This window comes from Notothenia rossii (assembly GCF_949606895.1).
Source record: "Notothenia rossii genome assembly, chromosome: 1".
NCBI lineage: Eukaryota > Metazoa > Chordata > Actinopteri > Perciformes > Nototheniidae > Notothenia > Notothenia rossii.
The window spans coordinates 70,230,477-70,236,448 of record NC_136912.1 but is presented as its reverse complement, the minus strand read 5'-3'; positions in this window follow the sequence as shown (position 1 = coordinate 70,236,448).

Here is a 5,972-nt window from a genome sequence, read left to right as displayed (position 1 = left end):
GTAATAATCAACATAATCACAACGACACAATATGGCTCTGCTAAAAACAATCACTCTTACACGCACAAAAGTTATATTTATTCAATATTTAACTCCCTCCACCCCCGCATACAATCCCGTTTAGAAGCCCCTCTTCTCTAATTCAACAACGTTGGACGAAATGACATTAAGAGAAAGGAATTTACAATTAAAAGGCTGTTCAACATGTGTTGCTAACTTGATCCGGTTTCATAGCTTAATCTGTTATCTGTAAACGTTCCCTAAATCTACTAATTTAGGGATAATCCACTGACATCCTTTAATACACATGTTAATTTGAATCAGATGTACTGATAATATCCGCAATATAAATCTTTAAACTTCTTCTAACCTTTAAAAGTCCGTCGCGAACGGTCTATTATGCTGCAACTCTACAGCTCTGCTAGCCTTGGCGCTAACTTCCGGGGAACGATTGAGAGGCTCCGCGATCCGCCATTGCTGTAAAAAAGTGGTCCATTGGAGTGAACGGAGCAGTAAAGACAATTTCAATGTATCACGAGTGGACTTTTTGTTGGGTTTTATTTGTTTTGTTTGGCTCGAAAAACTGAATACATTTGAATAACGCAGAAAACCTGTCTTTGTTTATTTTGTTAATGTGTGCATATAGACTTTAGTTAATACATTTCCGTGGGGACTATTTTGTGGGAAGAGCAGATTAACCGTTTATTTCTGTTTACCTTTTATTATATTTCCTTCAAGAACCCCTTGTTCGTTTAATTAACACAACAATTTTTAGATAGTCGATCGTTACATGTCTATCCCATAGAAGAACACGACAGCGCAGCGCAACTATACTACGGACGTGACTGGCAGTGACATCAACATAGCCTGCTGGTGCTACAACACTTTCCCCTCAAAATATCGTTAAATAACGAAACTTGGAAATAGTTTCAATCTATACAAAGTGTAACCACATCATGTAAATATGAAAGCAATCTTTAAAAAATAACAGCGTTGGTTTAATCTATGACTATTTTGACCATGTTCGTGCTGTTTTTGCCATAGAGAAGCATTGCCCCAGAAGTGCGTTTTGAACTATCCCGGCATACATAAACCACGTGACCGGCTGGAGGCGACATCAAAGAGTGTCGTAACTCTTTCTCTCTAGGGCTCTGATGCGGGCTAATGACAGATCCGAGCGAGTTTGTGTATAAGGAGAAGAGGAGGGGACCAAGAACAGAGCCCTGAGGGACCCCTGTAGTTAATTGACAAGGGTTGGACTCGGACCCTCTCCAAATTACTTTGTAGGTGCGGTCTTTGAGGTATGAGGTGAGGAGGTAAAGTGCAGTGCCTGAAACTCCAAGTTTTTGGAGAGTGCGAAGGAGGATCTGATGGTTCACCGTATCGAATGCAGCAGACAGGTCCAGAAGGATGATGACAGATGTAAAAAATGTAATAATATTTTATTTGGGTGAAAGTTGGGGTAATTATTTAATGTATGTGGAAATAAGAAGATTCCTTTCTGCATTTAAAGGTGGGGTAGGTAATTTTGGAGAAACCAGCTCGAGTGCGCTAGAATTTGAAAATACAGCACAGCCGGAAAAAATCTGCCACTTCCTTACAGAGCCCCTCCTCCAACACACACGAACGCACACATGACCAATGAGGGCACGAGATAAGTTTGTGCACAGATTGAAGGCTGACAGGCTGGTAGGCCATCCAGTTATTTCAGCTGGGCCGGCTAAAATGAGTGGTCATGCTTTTTACAGTACTACGGCTTCCACAGATGAAATTTTGATATGGATTTTTTGTCAAAGCACTTAAGATATTCATTGCTATCGGGATGTTAAGAGCATTCCATGGAATATAACAAAAAGTGTATCTCGAGCCGGTTTCTCAAATGTACCTCCCCCCCTTTAAAGAAACCCAAAGTAAAATGAATGTTAATAATTTGACAGAATAATTTATTAAGACCTGTAATCTGCAGCCCAGGAATAATATATTGATATGTGGATATATTTTTGTTATATTTTGGATATAAACCTCCAAATATTGCGATATGCACCTTGACCTCTGTCAACATTCTGTGAACCCTAGATGTGTTGTGCAATTTTTTTATTTTGTCTCTCTGGAAGCACAACATAGTGCATTCTATATTCTGTACCCTACAAATCACACCAAAATGACAGTGTTATGATAAGTGCTGCTAAAATTGTCCAAAATCGTTTTCTTACATAAGAAGTGTTTCTATCGATGCATTCATCAAAATGGAAATATTCTTGATGGCTTTTGTCTATCACTTCACAGTTCATGCACATTTCCAACATTTCAGACTGATATATTTAATATTTTTGGAGAATGCAGTTTGAGCTGCGGCATGCTTTGGTAAAACCTAAAAGCTCATAAAACACGGCAGCCTAATCAAGGGTTGGAACGAGAAGACACAGAGTACACTGAATATGTGGTGTTGTTGTACAGTGAAAAAAAGCTAACAAATGTCCATTAATTTAAGGAACAACGAGGTTAAATGTGAGGGGAAAACAAGAGGCTGAATAAATGTGAGACCCTTCAAAATGCATGCTTTTTCTTCCATATATTAAAAAAGTATTCTGTTTCAAGAAAAGGAGCTCAGTGTCAGCCGTGTTGGCGTTGGTCAGTGTGGAACTTGTGTGATGAGGTTTCATATCAGGCCTTGGGGTTTTTCAGGGTCTTGGGACCACTCACTTACTCTCCCTCCGGCAAGCTGAAATCGCACCCCAGGGCCGTTGGATGACCCTTATCCCCACATCCTGCACACACACACACACACACACACACACACACACACACACACACACACACACACACACACACAAACACCCTGCCACACACACACACACTGCTTAGCACTCACTCACATACAGCACACAGTGAAAGAGGGTCGAGCTTGGCAGAGGAATCCCATGGTTTTAGAGGAGATCCCATTAAAAGTGCATGAGTGTGTCTGTCTGGGAATCAAGACACCAACACTGCTGCTCAGCCGATCTCTCTGTATGTGTTTGTGTGTACATGTGTGTGTGTTATTTATTCATGCACATGAGTATTTAAGACATCCTATGGCCAGCATCACTCACTTTCTACTGGACACAATGAGAGCGGTAGAATGCTGAGTGAAATCTGAATGTTTTTGAGCTTTATCCTTAGGTTTCAGGTCCCCGTCATGTTGATTAACTTGACCTCTGACCCGGGATTGTTCTTGCAAATACACAATATTTTCATCTTTAAATCATATTTAAAATTCTCAAAGAAAATTATGAAGACAGGATATATGATATCTTGGATGTGAGACAGTGCACTTGATTTATATCGGCACGGATCATTTTCCTCTGTCTGCTCCTTCTGGATCAGAGATATTCAATGTTGCATTGAAATTAAATGCTGATTGAAACAGTGAACCAGCAGCACAAAGAGAACCAATAAAATGGAGGAAGAAAAAATTAAAATGATACAAAAAAATGTGTTGTCTGCACATTGAATACCTCAATTTCATTTTTTCGATAAGAGTGCATAATTTTGCCTTGAATTTACTTTTTATGTCAAAACTCTTCTACCTTTATTGTCTGACACCTATAATGTACCCATAAAGCTGGACGTGACACTATCCACCTACTTTGCTTTCAACGGGAGAATAAAATTCACGCTTAGCTCCCCCTAAGCAATTCTAAAATATATAAATGATGCTGTTGTAAATTGAGTTCAGGTTTTGTTTGATATCATTTTAAAGTTTGAAGATTAAATGGGATAATCACAAGCCAGTAACTCTTTTTTAACCTTACCTAAAAACAAAAATAAAATACTGATGGGCCATAATTCAAATTTGAATGAAATCAGCATTACAAATGATACATGGAGTAAATAATTAGTTATTATTAAACGTTTTAAACAATAATAATATAATAATAACTTAACATGTTCATGATTGACTGATTTGATACGCGTTGATAGGCTACTAAGTTAGGCTAGGGCCTACTATAAATCAGGTCAGAATGAGACAGAAAAACACTATTTTACAAGGAAATACAGTATTTCGTGCATGAAATCTGTTTACCACAAATGTATAAATAGCACGTATTCACGTAGCCTATTCGCTAAACAACCAAACAAGTTTAAATTATGTTTGGGTCATTTTTCAAACTCTCGTCATATTTTTTTTAACTCGCAAAGATAGAACAAACCCGTCCAAAGATTTTGAAATCACACTTACAGTAAAGAAAACCGTTGTTTGTCTCACCTAAACATTTGTTTTCCTCCGCGTGTTCCTCCGCGCTGTGTGGAAAGCAGCGGTGTGATGTTCAGATGAGCCCCGAGCAGAGAGCCAACACTGCGGCAGAGTGATGCCGCTGCTCCCGCCGGGCTGCGGCTCGTCCTCCGGCCAGCAGGCGGCGCTGCTCGCACACAAACCCGGCGGGGCTCCCAGGCCACAGCTGGTCCAAAGCTGAGCATGAACAACAACAAACTCTCCCTAGGTCACAACTGTCCTGAAAAACAAAACAAACACACATTTGTGGTTATTAACAAAGTATTAGCTACGTCCAACTCACCGACTTTTTATAAACATAAATTATATAGCCTAGGCTCACTGTTTATCACTTTTCTTCTCCCTATTTAATCTTTTTGTATTCTTTTTTCTGATCTCCCTATCTCCTCTCCTTACTTTCTTCCTCTCCCTTCTTGTCTCTCCTCTCCTTTAACAACATAATTGTTTTCTCCTTGTCTTTTCCCTACTTTTAAAGTTGTTCTTCTTTTCCTCTCATGCTACTTTGCTGTGTTCTCCCAATGTCCCCTCTCTCTTTTCCTTTTCTCACCATTTATTTATTTTTCCTCATCTAACTTTCTTTCCCTTTTTCTTTATCTTTTCTCTGCCATTGCCTTCTTCCTCACATATTATTTAATTTCCTCCCTTCTTCTTTCTCTTTGTTTTTATACTTCTCTTCTTCATTTATCTCTGCTCCTCTACTGTTATTATATTATTTACATTTCTCCTCTCCTCCCCTCCTCTCCTCTCCTCTCCTCTCCTCTCCTCTCCTCTCCTCTCCTCTCTTCTCTTCTCCTCTCCTCTCCTGCCTCCTGGCCACGCTCCAAGGACGGATGGAGGGGGAGCATCTGGAGCACGCTCAGTGGCGCTGACAGCTGTCACTTTGGCTGGTGCTAATGCAGACGGGCTAACCTGAAATGAGCAGGGACAGGCCTGAAGCTCAGCGCGTCACTGACCGCCGCCGCCTCCTCCTCCTCCTCCTCCTCCTCCTCCTCCTCCTCCTCCTCCTCCTCCTCCTCCTCCTCGGGGAGCGGTAGCAGCAGAGTATGTGGTGAGGGCTGAGGTGCAGGGGGCTGTGGTGGGTTGGAGAAGATAAGGCAGCGGATATAAGAGGGGTCAGCGAGGTCACAGTGTGGTTAGCACTGACAGCGGGGCTCTGAAAGCGATCCAGCAGCAGTGCTGCTAACAGAGAGGCACAAAACGAGACGGGGGAGGCAGGAGGAAAACGAGGGAGGAAGCCGAGAAGATGAGGAGCAGGGTTGGAAGAGGAGAGTTTATATGGGGGAAACATTAGAGCATGGGCTCATAACTTTTATGGCTTATGATCACTTATTTGAACTGTTTTTAGATCATGAAGGTGAGAAAATGGTCCAAACAACTTTGGTCGCAGGAGAAAATAAACACACAAAAAAGGATTTAAAATTAAACAACAACAAAAATGGAACACAACTATTGGTTATTTTTTGTAAAAGATCATAGAATTGAGAAAAAAAAGTGTATTCTAGGCTTCAAGGACACAGACTGTCTTTGAAGAGAAACTTTGAATGTGAACACTCCTTCGTTTGGTTTTAAAAGAGAATATATGTCCATTTCATAACCAATCAGATGAATCCTGTGACCTCATCTGGGGTCCCCATTACCATGACGGGAACCACTTCTGAGGAAGAGGATGGAAGAGAGACAAAGAGGGAGAGTTAAG